General features: G+C 38.1%; 1 long non-coding RNA gene across 2 annotated transcripts in view; it reads right to left on the minus strand.

Annotated features, from left to right (window-relative positions):
* LOC100608394 (uncharacterized) overlaps positions 1-17,652 on the minus strand; it is a 414,197-nt gene that overhangs the window by 294,483 nt on the left and 102,062 nt on the right. For both annotated transcript variants that reach the window (XR_008547608.2, XR_679806.5), the window contains exon 3: positions 4,729-4,763. This is a non-coding gene — a long non-coding RNA (uncharacterized LOC100608394). The remainder of the gene's footprint in view (positions 1-4,728; positions 4,764-17,652) is intronic.

The following is a 17,652-nucleotide window of genomic DNA, read 5'->3' on the forward strand; positions in this document are numbered from 1 at the left end:
TAGTCAATAATAACTTAATTGTATATTTTAAAATAACTTAAAGAGTGCAATTGGATTGTTTGTAAGACAAATGATAAATTCTTGAGGCAATGAATATCCCATTCTCCATGATGTGATTATTTCACATTGCATGCCCATGTCAAACCATCTAATGTACCTCATAAATATATATACCTACTATGTACCCCAAAAAATGGAAATAAAATAATGTTTAAGAAATAGACTCCATCATTGATATTTTTTCCAACTAACCATACTATCATCAACTTTCAGTTAAAGATCGATAGCCTTGTTTAGGGTTTGAGATATAGGGAAATTTTCTTATGCCAGTGATAATGTTGCTTCTCTACTTCTGAACTGATGCTATAAGCTCTCTTCCTGTTTTATAGTCTTTGTTTATTTTCTTTCTTTTCCAGCCTTTCCTAGAAGGTGGACAAGTAAAGAAAGCAGTTAATCAGGTAACAGAAAATATCAAGATTAATGTGAGAGAAGAGAGGACTATTACGTATTCCTTAATATCTCAAGCCAAGAAAAAATATCGAGAAATTTTTAATTTGCTTTATGTCCCATGGATGTGACTTAAGCATGGCTCTAGACTTCAGGAAAAAAAAAAATGATAGTGGTAGTTAAAATTAATAAGACAGAGGCAATTTGAGATCTAGAATGGGTGATTTATTTTTATCTCAAGTAATGGAAAAATGAGGTTTTTCTCAATATTGCAAAAAAAAAAGGTAAGTTATCCTTCGTACGGAAAACTAAGGTAGTTTAATTTTTATAATACTATTTAGAGGCAATAATTCAAGAACTAATGCCAAACATAATTCAGCTTGCTTTGCTAACATTATTAAAGCAATGAAAATCTAGTTTTTAGAAAGAGCAATAATAAAATGGCAGTCATTTTTTCACACAATCTGATCAAGAACACTTCATCAGGTGTAAGTGACAAGAAAGAGTTTCATTACCATCTTAATGGCAATTAAATAACCACTGACATCATTGGTAGGAAATGTCTTTCATCACCATTTCAGATTTCTTGAAATAGCAGGAAACGTGATTTTGTTATTGTAGTGTTATGCAGTTAGGGGGTATAATGGTCCCATAAAAGTAAAAACAGAGCATGAGCTTTAATGACAATCACCATCACTTTCTTGTTTAAGACAAAGTGAACTCTACGCATTTGATCGAAACCCCAACTAGACTTATAAGGCATCTTTTTCTTGTCAGTGAAATCATTTTTACTCCATTATAGAATTGGTTATTCCAACCTAATAATATAGACAGTGAGCTGTGGGATTTAAAGTAGAGCTATGCATGTGGAAGTCAGAATAATTCAAACATTTTTCCACTGGTATCTTAAGATATCACATTTCTTACTTTTGCCTTTAAACCCACTCCTAACCATTTTTCTTCTATTTGGTCAATACATAATAGAAACTTCGTGAAATGTTTTTACCTTAAAAACTCAAAATGCAAAATAACATATAATTTTGTGATATTTCATTCAACTCAATAATCGTTTCCATATTTTTTGGCTCTCTCTGGCCAGTGTCAAACTGTTTTGATTATTAGTTGATGAAAATGAGAATTTTTCCCCCTGTACACTGCTATTCAGCTTTCATTTAATAGCAGTTATTTCCTCTGATATCACAGCTTGCAAGCACTGCTTAACCATTTAATTCATGTGCTTCAGATTTCTGACTTTACTGCAAAGTAATCCTGTATGGAAGTCTATCTGTACTCCCAGAAGAAATTTTATCCATTGGCAGCGATGGTATCCTTCAGAATTTAAAGAAAAAGAGACCACCATGATTGCAAAAATATTATGTGCTCTCGTACTCTTGAAAATATAAAAATTCACAGACAAAAGAGTGGACAGCATACTGCAGTTACTCTTCTTAAATTATGGTAGAGTAAAATATTTTTGCCAGGCTTAAAAAATCTCCTTACCCAAAGAATCAAGTAAGTTAAACATGACCAGAAATATTTTATACTTTTGTTTGTATATTTATTTATATTTGGTTTTGTTCCAAAAGTCTACAGTAATAAGCACATAAAATTTTATGGTATCTCAAGTAGACTTCAACTCCTTAGCGAGGTTTAGCAGAGTTAGGAATTTTTCAAACTTCTACAAAAATTAGATTCAGACTACAACTGACAAAGGTTCCTGGTACAAGAAGGATTATGGCCCAGATTTGAAGATACCTCAAATCTCATCTGGATCTAAATTTGACTCTCAAGTGGCCTATGGCAGAACCACCACTGGATGTGTTTACTCTTAGCAATTAACCTTCTACTCCCTTTCCTTCTCCCCTCATCTCAAGAGCTAATAGCATTTAAAGTCAATTTTAAATGAGGACTCAAAGGAAATTACTACAACAATCCCACCTACTTAATTAAGTCTCCTCACTCATACATATACATACACTTGACCGAGAGCTGAGGCCACTGTAGCTTACTCTTAGAAAGCTTCATCCCTGTCATCCAAAACCAACTGCACACAGGCATGGTTGGCCAGTTTACGCCTGTGCTGGCCTTAATCTGTAAGAGACTATTGAGCATCTTGGCCGCTTCCAAAGTGACCTCAGAGTTTTTGCCAGATCAGTATTCCTGGATTTTTCCTCAAAGTAGACCTAGATTTCTGGAGTCAGTCCTGCCACCCACCTGAATTTCAGGGCATCCTTTGACCTAGGAATATCCCCAGGCCAAAGCAGTCATCCAAGGCCCATGGCAGTCAAAACTCTGCTGCTCACACATATTAATAGCTTGCAAGAAATCACAAATATTAGGAAAAATTCAATGGAGCATCCACCTCAGAGGCACATTCCATGAACAGAGAAAAAGGAAGAGGTTGGTAGAATAAAATTAAAGGTTCTTATTTTTACTCTAATATTAAAACCACCTACTTGTACAGTTTCTAGGTGTCAAGGTACAATGTCAGTTTGATGTACATTGCATGTTTTAATTCTATTTTTAACTCTGTGCTGAATGAATTCCACTGTATCTTCTTACCATGGAGAAATATGGTAAAATGGAATCATAAAAGGTTTATCCCTTTCCATCTATCTTATTTCCAGTAAAAGGGGGGATATAAATATCATTATGGAGAAAAAAACAATGAGATACAAAAAGGAAAACAATTTTTTATATGTAAGAGTAAAGAAGACACTAAAACATTGAATGACCCCTAAAAAAGACTTGTCTGTAAGTAAAATCTACCAAGTCTGAGAAAACCAAGCTTAAATTGTCATTTCAAATCCAAAAATTTTTAATGATTTTTAAATGAGGGTATCTTCATTTTTTCCTGATGTTTATGTGTACTCTGAAAGAGAAGCTAAATATTGTGATCTTTCAATGTTGTTTTGCTAGTGTTTTGGTCGAAAGAGTTCAATTTACTGAACTTGCCCTGAAAAGTATGTGTTATCCCCACTTTACTGAGCATAATTTGGTGTGTGTGAGGAACTGGAAGAGATTATATGAAAACCACAAGACATAGTTCTCTTCTGGCTATTATTATTATTTGGCAACAGAACTTGCGCCTGAAAGGTTTATTTCCGAAAAGTTCAAAATACATCTTGTGTGCACTATGTAATTATCATATTACATATTATACTTTTTACCTCTTTGAGGGAAATTTGCTCTCCTAGTTTGGTTCCCAGATGACATAATTCCCTATATCTATTTTGTGTGTGTGTGTGTGTGTGTGTGTGCACGTGTGTGTGTGTGTTTTATAAATACACCTTAAAGCATATACATAATACATGTGACTGTCCTCCAGACAAGTCTTCAGCTGGCTCTCACTTAGAACAAGTCAAAAATCATATTGCTTGGCCCTCAGCAGGTTTGCTGTTCATGTCCAAACTTCTGTCTTTAATATTCACATAATCTTTAGCCAGTTTCTTGCGGCTTATCTTCTTGGGCCACGTGGCAACACTACCACCTAGTGGAGATTGCCTATCCTTTGGTGAGCATATCACAAAACCTTAGCAAGAGAGTCCCCACTTGTGATTGGGCTAAGTGGCCTTCTCCAAGAACTTCATTCCCAAAAGTATTCCTTCCTATGGCAAATGCCAACCAACAAGCTTCCACCTGTTAAGAAACTCCAACATTAGATTCATTTTTTGGAAAGTTAGCTGTCAAAGATGGTAGCATTGTTTCCCATAGATTGCTATTTTAAATACACCTAATACCCAGGAAGGACAGGAGAATAATTCCTATGATTTTCTCAAATTTATAGTTTTTTTTTTACTTAATTACTAACTGAAAAGGCATTTAAATGTAAAAGTGTAGTTATGCTCAGAATAACTGGGCAGAACCAAAATATTACAGTGATTACCTCTGAAGAATATAGATGAAAGTGAAGGGAGGGGCATGGCATGGTGTTTTTCTTGGTTTTTCAGATTTTCTGTATTGAGCAAGTACTTTTGAAATTAGATAAATAAATGCTAATCTTTTTTATACACTAGCTAAGTAGAATGAATCATAGGAAGCAATTTTCAAGATGGTAAGGTGCAATACCCTTTTATTACAGATGAGGAAGCCAAGGCTCAGAGAATTTAACTGACTTGTCTAAGGTAACAGTGATAGTAAATTTTATGTGTCAACTTGATTGGGCCACAGGATGCCCAGATAGCTGATTAAACATTATATTTCTGGATCCGTCTGTATGGGTGTTTCTGAAAGAGATTAGCATTTAAATCAGTAGACTGAGTAAAGCAGATCAGCTCTTACCAGTATTGGCAGGTATCATCCAATACATTGAGGGCCTGAAATAGAACAAAAAGGCAGAGGAACATTAAACTACTTGAGCTGGAACATCCATCTTCTCCTGCCCCCTATGCTCCTGGTCCTCAGGCCTTTGAACCCATACTGGAATCTACCCCATTGACTCCCAGGCTCTCAGACCTTCAGGCTGCATCACCAGTTTTCTGAGATATTCAGCTTTCAGACAGCAAATTATGGGATTTATCAAGCTTGATAACTGTATGAGCCAAAACCTTATAATAAATACAGTCAGCCTGCACCTGTACCTGCAGGTTCTGCATCCATGGATTCAACCAATCACAGACCAAAAGTACTTTTTAAAATAATTTTTAAAATACAACAATAAAATATACAAACTTACAAACAATACAGTATAACAACTATTCACATAGCATTTGCATTGTATTAGGTATTATAAGTAATCTAGGGATAATTGAAAGTACATGGGAGGATGTGCATAGGTGGTAAATGGCAAATACTTGGCTATTTTATATAAGGGACTTGAGCATTCATGAATTTTGGTATCTGTGGGGGGTCCTGGAATCAATCTCCCCAGGATATCAAGGGACAACTGTATCTTTAACTGGATGGATGGATGGATGGATGGATGGATGGATGGATAGATGGATGGAGATAGACTGATTGATCATATTGGTTCTGCCTCTTTAGAGAACTCTCATACAGTACCACAGCTATCTGCTGGCATAATTGCAGCTTTCTGGCTTCAGTTCCAGTACCTATCCCACTATATCATGATGGCTCTTCTCCATCGCCTCTCTTGTTGGATTTCTTATATTTCTTCTTTCCAGTGTTTAAACCGCTCTTATTGTTATTTTTCTGTGAACAATTTAAGCTCCGGTATTTTTGTATGAAAATGGAATAATAGTACTAGGAGCAATGAATGTCTTCTGTGATGATGTGCTACCTAAGTGACAAGAACAGAGTATGATCCTATTGTGCATAAAATAGTGTGCCGCATTTAATTATCTCAGCTGATGAAAATACCCCAAATACTCTAGTAATACTGGAATACTAAATTTTTCAGTTTCTTATTAAAATATTCCCAAATCATGTAAAATAAGTATGATGTATAAAATAAAATACCCAAAGCTCTAACAATAGCCTGAAAAATCTTCCTGAGATATTGAAAAATTAGTCATTCTACCCTAACACTAACTTGGTAAAGCCCCTAAGAGGTTCTCTTTTGTTTCTTAGACTCCCTCTTGGCCTATTTGCAAATAAGCAGTAAATAACCTTTTAAAACTGTTGACCAAGTAAACATAGTGATCATTTCTATTCATTTTCAGTTCACACACACAAACACACAGAGACACATTCCAATCTAGCTTTTCTCAGTATTCCTTGCTAACATTTGTTGAGCACTTGCTACATTCTAGGTGCTCTGTAAACATCTCTAATTCTCACAATAAACGTACAAGATAGCTGTTGTTACCCCTTGCTTTAGAGGTTAAAAGAATGGAGCTCTAAGACCCACTAGTCCAAGTAACTCACACAGCCACTTACATTTCTCTCCTCAGGAAGATTAAATATTTATGCCTATAATTGCACTTAAGTGCTTTCTATGCTAAGAGCCAAGTTATATCTAGGATCTTGTTTACGATTATTTAGGTCATCAAACCATTTCTGTGGGCCATGTCACCCACATTACACAGACATCTTCCTCTGCAGACAAAAGTACATAGACATGAAATTAATTAACTACTCCCTCTTTAAGGAGTTGAGTCTACTCAAGGATGTAGCAGGAGGACTGTATGAAAGACTCCTTGGAAAGAGAAAACACTTAACCTAGTTCTCTCCTGGAATTTCCAAAGGGGGAGGTAAACCACCCAGTCTCCCAGAACATCAAAACTCCAGTTAAAAATGAGCCAATGTTTCAATCAGCTCCACTGGGCTCTCTGGCAGGAAGCAGAGCTTGGACAGTCACAGTCTGTTGTGAGACAACAGGATTTTCTTCCACAGTGCTATTATTTTGGCACCTTTCACAAGCAATAAATCCTTTAAAACTTAACAAGTAATTGTTGAGAGATTTAAACTAAAGCAGCTATAGTTGCAAAGCTTTTAATGTGTCGCTGGAGTAAACCATCATGTCCACTGTTCTGAACAGGAATGTAGAGGGTTATTTTTTTTACCACCTGCTATATATCTGGCACTGTGCTAAAAGCTACAAGGAATACACACATACACACATATACAAATTTCTGTCCTCAGGAAATTTAATGTGAGAATTAAGAGGCATGATATTTACAAATAATAAATATAATTTTTAAATGAAGCTTTTCTGGCTTATTAACAAGAACAGATTTAGAGTTGGGGCATTCCAAAATTGCCAAATCTTAATGTAAAGTTATAGAAGCTTGTATGGGTTGCAGTTTCATGAAAAAAAAAATTCTCCCCCAGATAGTTCAAGTGAAGAAAGGCCTATAAAGGGACCTAGGACAGGGTGTAGGAGGGATTGAGCTAAAAATGAGAGATGCTAAGACACCCAGAGGCCACCCATGGAAAGCATTACCACTCCTAGGGCTGAAAGGGACAGGGAGGAAAGAGTATTTAAGAAGCCCAGTGAGAGTTGGAGCTGCAGAAAGGGCTGCCCACCAGGAGCTCAATCACAGAGGACCACATCTATTGCAAGAGAAACCGCTACACAGAAGCAGGGAAGAAGCAAGGAAAAAAGAACCACACCTATTTTGCCTTCCATCCACCATGACTTTCCAGTCCTCCTAGGGCTGAATCCATCTGCAGGTCACCTGAAAAGGGGGCTGAGGTAATGCTGTTCGCAGTCAGCAGCCATCTTCCCGGACACAAGGTGAGAGAGGGAGGGAGAACAAATGCAGAGTACTGGCATCCATGCCAATGAATTTTTATAGTTATTACAAATAACAAATAGCGCACGTAAAGAATTTACTATGCCAGACACTGGTCTAAGTGTTTTACATACATTAAATCATTTAATCCTCACAATGAGGAGGATGATTATGAGTTAGGACTATTATGCTCAATGCAGAAGAGGAAACTGAGACACAGAGAGGTTAAGTAATTTGCCCTAAGTCTCATAGGTAGTAAGTAGTAGAATACAGTTATAACCTTGGTAATCTGACTCCAAACTTCATGGCCTTAAACATTATGTCCCACAGCCTATCCTAAACCTAAAAACCCTCACTCCGCAAAATGGCTATTCTTCAGCAGCATCTCTGAATAAGAAATCAACAAAGTAAAATCAAATTCGCTGCCTCAAGATCTCCCTAAATAACTTTTTAAATGAACACGGCAATGGTATGGACACTCCTCTACATACAAATAAAGAAAATTAGGTATTTATTTAAAATTTGATTGTGCCTTTAATTCTCATAGATTCCGGAATTCTTGGAAGAGTAGTGGGAAAATAATCAGAAAACACTCCATTGCAAAGGAGGAAACCAGTGGTGGAGAGGAAAAAGACATGATTTAAAGCCCAAAGAGAGAAGTATTTTCACAAAGAGCAACTACGGCCATTGCTTCACCTCTGGTTCATGCTGAATGTGGAGAAATGTTGATGTTCTTGAACTAGTAAAATTGTAAAGCTCCTCAGAGACTTACTTCTTGGAGGCAGGAGAAAACTGATTAGCCATTTAACCTGAGGTAGGCACAGAACACAAGTTTAAAAGGAGCCAGGCATAAAGAAGGACTTATTCAAACAAGCCTGCAATAGTCACCAGATTGTTGTTGCAACTCATCACATCCTTCCTGGAAAATATGGAAGAAAGACTAAGCTTTCCCTGGCCCATAATAAATCACTCAGGAGCTACCACTCCCAGGCTAAATCTTCCGGCCCTCTCTCCTTTTTTTCCTTCATATTTTTTCTCTCTTATATTTCAGATCTCAGTTAAGGAGCATGAAAAGAGAATGATGGTAAAAGTAAACCATTTTTGCTCCAATTTTGCTCTAAATATCTGAGAAAATGTTGTATTATGGATCCCCTGCTCCTGCTTTTGCTCAAAATTTCTGCATCATAAATTTGCATTTGACAAGTGTCCACCAGAAAGGTATATAATTTTGGCTTTGTACTGAAAGAGAGCAGGTGGTCACTCAAAAAGATACAAGTTTTAAGACTGATCAAAAGACTCTGTCATCCAGAGCATTTCTCCCATTATCCTATACCAAGACCTCAAATTTCTTGAAGATTTACTTCTTTGAAATATCATCAATTATCAATTAAAAATATCAGCATAAATGCATATATTTGACACATCTCAAAGCACATTTGGAAGCATTGCCTATTTGATCTGCACAACACAACTATGATTCACGGAACTTGCTTATTTCTATTTATGACACCACCATTGCTTATGAGGCCTTTGTAAATTTGAAAATTAAATGAAGGAAAAAGTACACTATAGATGGGGGCAAAATGAATAACTTTACAGTGGAGAAATCTGACAAAACCTACTTCAGCCAGACGATCAAGGCCATCAGTAAGAGGATAAGGCATGTTTATAGTCTGTACTCTTGATATGGTGAAAATGGCACTTTGCCTCTGTGGTCCTCCTCCCAAAAATTCATAACCCCAATCTAATCATGAGAAAATCTGGCAAATCACAAATGAGAGACATTCTACAAAACAGCTGACCACCACTTTTCAAAATGTCAAGGTCATCAAAACAAGGAAAGTCTGAGAAACTGTCACAGCCAAGAGAAGTCTAAGAAAGCATGGCAACTAAATACAATGCAGTATCCTGGATGGAATCCTGGAACTGAAAAAAGACAGCAGGTGAGAAATATGAAAGTGTGAATAAAGTATGGAATAAAAATATCCATAAAGTATGGACATTAGTTAACAACAGTGCATGAATAGTGCATCTTATAGTGCAACTATAAGATGTCAATAAGGGGGAAAGTGAGTATATAATATGTAGGAACTCTCTGTACTATCTTCACAATTTTTCTGTAATTATAAACCTGTTCTAAAAAATAATTTCATCAAAAATAAAATAAGGTAATATACAAAAGATATTTTGTAAACCATAGCATATTGTTATGGTGATGATGGTGGTAATAATTAGAGCTGCATTTTGGTGACAATCTGGTGGTAGTTGAAATGAATTGGTGCTATATTCACAAAGAAGTTTTCTTGGCTCTAATGTCTACTGCAATATTCACAGATTCAGTTTTTGAAAATTATAAATTTTCAGATACATAACCTCTGAAAGTGGTTCCACTTGTAATCTGATGAATTTCAGAAATTATTCAGTAGTTCCTTAATCACTCTGCAAGTCATTTTTTACTACTCATCATGTGCCAGGCACTATCTCAAGTAAGGAAAAAAAAGAAACTAGCATTTATTAACGGATCATAGTATAGCAAGAACTTTACCTACATTACTTCATGCCATCTGTTGTGGGAAGTCAGGGACCCCAAACAGAGGGACCAGCTGAAGCCATGGCAGAAAAACATAAACTGTGAAGACTTCATGGACATTTATCACTTCCCCAATCAATACTCTTATAATTTCCTATACCTGTCTTTAATTTAATCTCTTCATCTCATTATCTTCATAAGCTGAGGATGTATGTCGCCTCAGGACCCTGTGATGATTGCATTAACTGCACAAATTGTTCATAAAGCATGTGTGTTTGAACAATATGAAATCTGGGCACCTTGAAAAAAGAACAGGATAACAGCGATGTTCAGGGAACAAGGGAGATAACCATTAGGTCTGACTGCCTGGGAGCCGGGCAGGACAGAGTCATATTTCTCTTATTACCGAAAACGGGTAAGAGAAATATCACTGAATTCCTTCCCTAGTAAAGAATATTAATAATTAACAGCCCTGGGAAAAGAATACACTCCCAGGGGGAGACCTCTAAAATGGCCGCTCTTGGAGTGGCTGCCTTATGCAGTTGTAGATAGCAATGAAACACGCCCTGGTCTCCTGCAGCACCCCCAGGCTTGCTAGGATGAGGAAATTCCAGCCTGGCGAATTCTAGTCAGACCGGTTCTCTGCTCTTGAATGCTGTTTCCTGTTAAGATGTTTATCAATGACAATGCGTGCACAGTGGGACATGAAACTTCATCAGCAATTCTAGTTTTGCCCTGGCCTCATGACCTTGCCCTGCCCATTTGCCTTGTGATATTTTATTGCCTTTGAAGCATGTGATCTCTGTGACCCACACCCTATTCGTACACCTCCTCCCCTTTGAAAATCGCTAATAAAAACTTGCTGGTTTTGCAGCTCAGGGGGCATTACGGAACCTGCCGACATGAGATGTCTCCCAGACACCCAGCTTTAAATTTCTGTCTTTTGTACTCTTTCCCTTTATTTCTCAGACCGGCCGACACTTAGGGAAAATAGAAAAGAACCTATGTTTGAAATATTGGGGGCTGGTTCCCCTGATATCCATCCTCACAGAAACCTAGAAAATCTTCCATTGTGGCCTGAGTGTAGGGCATTCACTCCCATAGCATCCACTTCTTACTCCTATCCTGGAACTTATCACACAGGGGAGCAATTGCCTACATGCCATCCATATCCCCACCAAACTGTGAAGTCTTGGAGTACAAGGACTTGTTCAGTGTTGTCACTCCAACATAATAAAGCATAATACCTGTCCATAATTGGTAGAGCGAATGAATGAAATTTAGTCAAGACTCTCATTGGCAAGTGATAAAAAATTAAAGCACAAAAGAAAATTTATCAGCTCAGGTACCCAAAAAGAATAAGGAAAACTTCTGGTGCTCTGAATTCATGTGTTATTTCTTCTGCCTAAGTAACACTTCCTCCTCACTCATCCTGTGGAAGGAAGATGGACTTAAACAACTGATGTATTCAGAAGTGGGTACCGCTGAGCTCAGTCTCTTCTGCTCCCTGACTTAGGGATCTGCCTCCCTACCTCACTACAGACAGTGTTCTGCTTTGCTTTCTACCACATGCTAAGCTTCCCATGCAGGATTTGGCTCTATAAACCCAATTCAGGGGAAAGTACTGGGAAATCCACTGTGCCTGCACATCTAAACTATGTTTACTAATTCGCTTTTATTAGCATTACAGCTAATACTTTGATCTCCATCTGTCTAACTCTTATTGGTATCATTCAGTTGGTTCCCAACATGAAGGGGGGAAAATGAAAGCCATTCATCATCCTCTAAAAAATACAGGAGTACTGGGCCACAGGCATGACAGAATTCAGGAGCTCAGATCCTGCCAGAAGAAATCAGATTGTCCATCTCTCCATTCCACTCTTCTGTGCATGACTTCACTCTTAGGTTGTCTTTCTTCAATGTGACAGTGCCTGCTGGTTCCAGACTTATCACTCCTCAAGCTTAGCAAGTAGTAGGGAAAGTGAGCTGCTGCTTCTCAATTCTTCAAATAAAAATCCTGGGATTTACTCTGCTTCTTTTGATTTAGGCCCTGTGTCTATCCTGAACCAATCACTTGACCAGGGTGTCAAGAGCCCTCATTAGCCAGGCCTGGACCACACGGAACGAAGGGTAGGGCTGGCACCTGTTCAATCACATGTATTTACAGTGGGGGAGGTGTGGTGCCATTATGGGAATAAGGGGGAAAGGTCAAACAAAAAGAAAAGACTGCAACAGCTATGACTAGCTCTTTTACACAGAAAAGAAAACTGAGGGCACACAGCTTGTATGGGGCAGATATGGAATTTTAAATCACATGTGTTTTAACCCCATGTCTGCATGCTTTCTTCTACATCAGAATGCCTCCCGAAACTTCTACCAGCAAATCTCATCACCCTTAAGCAAATTATCTAGCTGAAGAAGTGATAGAAACCCTTAAGAAGGTTTTAGACCATATTGGTAGAAGACGACTGCTGGATTTCTTGTCATTGAACATGCCACTGTGTGCCCCACACTCCTAGCAAGAGGTAGGAATCACTCCTGCTAAATAATGGGGCAACACCTCAATGTTTTTCTGGAACACCTTAGCTCCAATTTAACACAAGTCATCTAAGACAAAGTGGATCATATTTGGAAGGCTTCTTAACATGCTCCATTTCTTTGCTAGCTTTCATATTGTTGTTCATAGTGCTAGAAAATCTATGTAATGGGTTCAATATAAGAGGCATGCCTTTTTTTTAAACTCAACTTACTCCTTACTCCACTTGATAGCAGGAAACTTAAACTCATTAATTTAGGTTAAACTCAGTTAACTTAATACTATCTCTGTCAAATCAGAGTAAACTCAATATGGGGTTCTCTCCTCCCTTCCCACATCTAAGTTCCAGTTGGCCTAGTCATGGCATCAGGAAGACGCACCTGCCCCTCAGTCCACACTGGTTTCTACTGAAATGTACCTCATTCCACCTGACTCATGGAAGGCGTCACATCTCCGTTGTGGCATCTGCTGAAAAGGACACTACCTATCTGGGCTGCTTTCCAGTGTTGGCCCCAGCGTCTCCACAGCTGCCTGCCTTTGGTGCCACATCTACACCACTCTTGGCTGTACTGGAAAAGATTTGGCTCCTCCTCACCCCCTATGTAAGCACATGGAGATTCTCTAGGAGGCCCTTCTCCTGGTAACCCTGTGCTGTCTCCAACTACTCCGCTGTTCCATGAATAAGGACTGTAGCATCTGGACAGCCAGGCAGGAATTGAGGCACATGGGCCCTCTCCTCTGAGATCACTTGGCCCCAGGGCTGAGACTGTCTCTAAGACAGATGCTGGGAAAAGCACAGGGAGCCTTGCCAGCATCTGACACCGTTCTTTCCAACTCTGTTCCCACATCATGAGGAATCTTTATCAAGTCAAGGAAAGGAAAACAATCTCTTACATTATCATCCATTCTTGCTGATCTTCCAAACCTTTCTTTCAACTGCTATCTCTACCAGGAGTTTTAAACTCAGAAGCTGGCATCAACTGTTTTGTTTTTAATTGTTCTGCCCGATCCTTTTTCTCTAAAATAGTGAGCTCAGGCTGCCTGAAATGAGGGTAAAGGCCATTTGAAAAAAAAAAAAAAAGGAATTAGTAAAAAGGAAAACAATGATTAATGGAAAAACTCCCCATGATGTAACTTGAACCAGTTGAATTTCTGTATTTGGGGTATTGAGACCAGGGCCACAGAGTGTAGAAAGCAGACCGGAAAGAATAGCTTCTCAAGTTAAATAGACTATGAATACTTGCTTTCAGAGTGACGTGGCCAACTTCTCCATGGCTGTTTTTGCGCTATCCTAAGAAATGACCTGAGCAACCAACTGTCTGACATAGCCTTTAAGTGCTTGTTAACTGTGATGGTTAATTTTATGCATCAACTTCACTGGGCTAAGGGATATCCAGATATCTAGTAAAACATTATTTCTGGGTGTGTCTATGGGGTGTTTCCAGAAGAGATTAACATTTCAATCAGTAGACTGAGAAAAGAAGATCTGTCCTTCCCAAAGTGAGTGGGCCTCATTCAATCCATGGAGGGCCAGAATAGAACAAATAGGTAGAGGAAGGGCAAATTTCCTGTCTCTGTTTGATCTGGGAGGTCCATCTTCTCATCTTCTGCCCTCAGAAATCAGTATATCTGGTTATTGGGTCTTCAGACTCAGATTGGGACTTACACCATCAGCTTCCTGGTTCCCAGGTCTTCTGACTTGTACTGAATTACACCACCAGCATTCCTGGTTCTCCTGCATGCACATGACAGATAGTATGGCCTCTTAGCCTCTGTAATTGTGTGAGCCAATTCCTATAATTGACAGACAGACAGACAGACAGAGAGACAGATAGACAGATCTCCTATTAGTGCTGTTTCTCTAGAGAATCCTAACTAATACATTAAGGCAAGAGGAGAGAAAATAATCACATGTTTAACAATCAGAGACTTTATAACAAACATCAGCAGAATGTCCAGGAAAAGGACCAGTCCAGGGTACAAACCAGACGCACCACTCTAGACCACAGCAAAGATCCAGAGGATGCTACACAGACAAAAGTTCCCAGCTTCACTCATCACCATGAAATCACCCTCAGATTCCATCTGGAAGAAAAGCACAGAAAGGAAATAGAAATCTGAAGGGCCATGAATTGAATCTAAAAGACACTGAGCCATCAAAAAGCAACTAAGCCAAAAACGAATGTAAAAGATTATAAACTGCAAAACATAAAGTTTATTTTTTCTTAGCTACCCAGTGAGACTGTCAGCAATAAGGAAAGAAAAAGGCCAAAATGCTGTATTTTTCTTGCATATGTGACTGTGGTAAGAGTGACTACTGCTCTGCTATCCAATCCTCCAAAATCCATCTTTCCAACAGCATATACCAAAATGGAATGAGGCAAGGCAGTAGCAAGTGCTCCCAGGTACCAAATCACAATAGTCCAACTGTCAAAAAGGCTTGTACTCTAGTTAATACTTTGGCTGAGTTGTGGATACTGAAGTGATTAAAAGAGAGGAAAAGAAGGAAGGAGGAAAGGAGGGAAGGAGGGAGGAAGGGAGGGAGAAGGAAATAAATAAAGGGTTGGGGGAGAGCAACAAAAATGATCTGTGTTGTATATAATAACTCTATGGTAAAATCATTTCCTCAACAGGTTATGAGTGAAATGAAAGCTAATGATAGTGACAGATTGTTCAAATAAGTAATGCTTTAAAAACCTCTCTTCAGTATATCACCAGTGAATTAGGAGCAAATACAAAAGGTTTCTTACTTTTACCTATCCCCATAGCTTGAATCTCTTCTCCAGAAAAACTTGAAGATTCTCTATGAAGAATAAAATCATCTATTTATGAAATCTTATTAAATGCTGCTTTTACAATGATTGAATGAAACAAAAAAGAGAGAGACCAAGGGAGAGAGGAACAGAGGGAGGTGGGGAAGGAGGGAGGAGGGAGAAAGAAAGAAAGACAAGCATAGAGGGAGAAGAGGAAGAAAAAAAGCATAAAGCAACCTAAAGCCCTTGAACTTGAAAGTATTAATGATTATTATCAATGTCTCCATATCTTCATGAGGAGATTCAGCTAAGTTATAAAACCTAGATCCATTTACCAACTGATGTTCTGTGGTACTGCTTGTAAGTGCAAAAGATACACTCCTCTCAGCAGAGTTGTAACCCATTTACCAGACTACACTGTAAATGAGCCTTCTTTCCTCCTAGGCTTCCCAGAAAGGGTGTAATGGCAAGTCCAGCCACTATAATTGTTCCACAAATCCCTTCAAGGAGATTTGAGAAGACCCAAAAGCCCACAAAGCTTATTCAGTCATATAAAGAATGCACAAAGGAGTTTTATTTTCAATTCCAGTTTCTTAATTTTTTATTATATTCCCCAGCACAGAGCAGTCTTTGTACCTTTGGATCTCCCTAAATGTTTATATCCCAAAGTACACAGAGGTGTGAAAAATATGACTCATGTTCTTGATAAATTCATATTATAAGACATGGCCTTGAAAATGAAAAGCTAATGAAATCCTTCTTTCCTCTAAATTTTCTTTCATGTCAAAGGTTAGTCTTGCTTATTCAACAACTTAGACCTCAGCACTTGAAAAATAATGAGTCTATCCAAGTGGTATCAACAGCTAAGGTTTTAGAAACATGAAAAGAAAGTCTTTAGAAAACTAACTCAGGGTTAGCAGTTAGAGAAGAGTTCACAGTTTTACTAGTCCAGAGATAAATTACTGCAAACTAAGTAACTGATGTAACATACTCATTTGCTAACTCCCCCATAGCCTACCAGAAAAGGTTTAAAATGAGGACTTTTGACATAAACTGCCTTGCTCACTCTTAGAACACACTAAAATCTCAAGTATTTACCCTATAAAACTGTCAAGAATGTAACAAGTTTTTTAAAAATTCATCTCTTTTCTAAGGACAGTATAAGAATTATACCTATATTTTAAGCCAACAACAAATCCAAGCTACAGATTATCCATTGAATAGAACATAAATTTTTGTAATAAACTTATTATTTGTTCTTTCTTTCCCACCATTTTCAGGTTAGTGACAGCAAACCTCTGACAGGCCACCAAAGAATTTAGCTAGCAAATAACTTTGCATATCAGCCATACCCCATTCCATTCTGGAAAAGACTGGGAATTCTCTTTGTGTTTAGTTTGCACATGGAATGTTATGACGTGAGGAAAACTAGGAAGGCCACAAAATTTGCCTGCCCCGGTGCCCTTACTTAGGCTCTGTGTCATCACAGACTATCTCTTCTACTCTATGACATCTTAGTTTGTATTAAGGCAAAAATAATAAGTAACAGGTAGTGAGTGCTTACTCTGTGCCAGGCACTGTTTAAAGCACTGACAGAAATTAACTCAAATAATATTCCTAACAATTTTTCCTTCCCTTGGAATAAAAAAAGCAAAACCAACTGAGAATATGGGAAAATGAAAACAGTCTATTTGAATGGCTAAATTATGAATTAATGTTTTCTTCCATTTTGATTGTCATTAATGTTATTACTATATTCACACAGTAAATACCTATGTGAAGTTTCTTTGAAACCTCTTCCAAATGCTATTTTTCACCTGGAAAATGAGGATAATAACAATACTTTCCTCATAGGGCTGCTGCATTAGTTTTACATACTGTAAAAATCTTTCCATAATGTCGCTTGTGTTCATATAATATTCAACTGCTTATTGGATCTCATCAGACTTCTTAGCTGGTCATGCAAGTCCTCTTTTTTATCTTATTGCTTTACCATGTCACCCTCCACCCCAATTGGGCCCAAGGCCACACCTAAGTCATTCCCAGCTCCCTATCTTAACTCACTTTCTCCCTCCAATCTCCTTGCAAATGTCCTCATCACTCCTCTCTGCTAATCATGTCTTCCCCATCCTTCATCATTTCATTCACATTTTCCTCCCTCTTTTTATGTCTTCCCCATACTACATTGCATTAACTGACATGCACTGAGTGCCTATGATGCACTTGGCACATTTTGGGTGTTATTTAATC

The sequence above is a fragment of the Pan troglodytes genome, chromosome 3 (genome assembly GCF_028858775.2).
Source record: "Pan troglodytes isolate AG18354 chromosome 3, NHGRI_mPanTro3-v2.0_pri, whole genome shotgun sequence".
Classification (NCBI taxonomy): Eukaryota; Metazoa; Chordata; class Mammalia; order Primates; family Hominidae; genus Pan; species Pan troglodytes.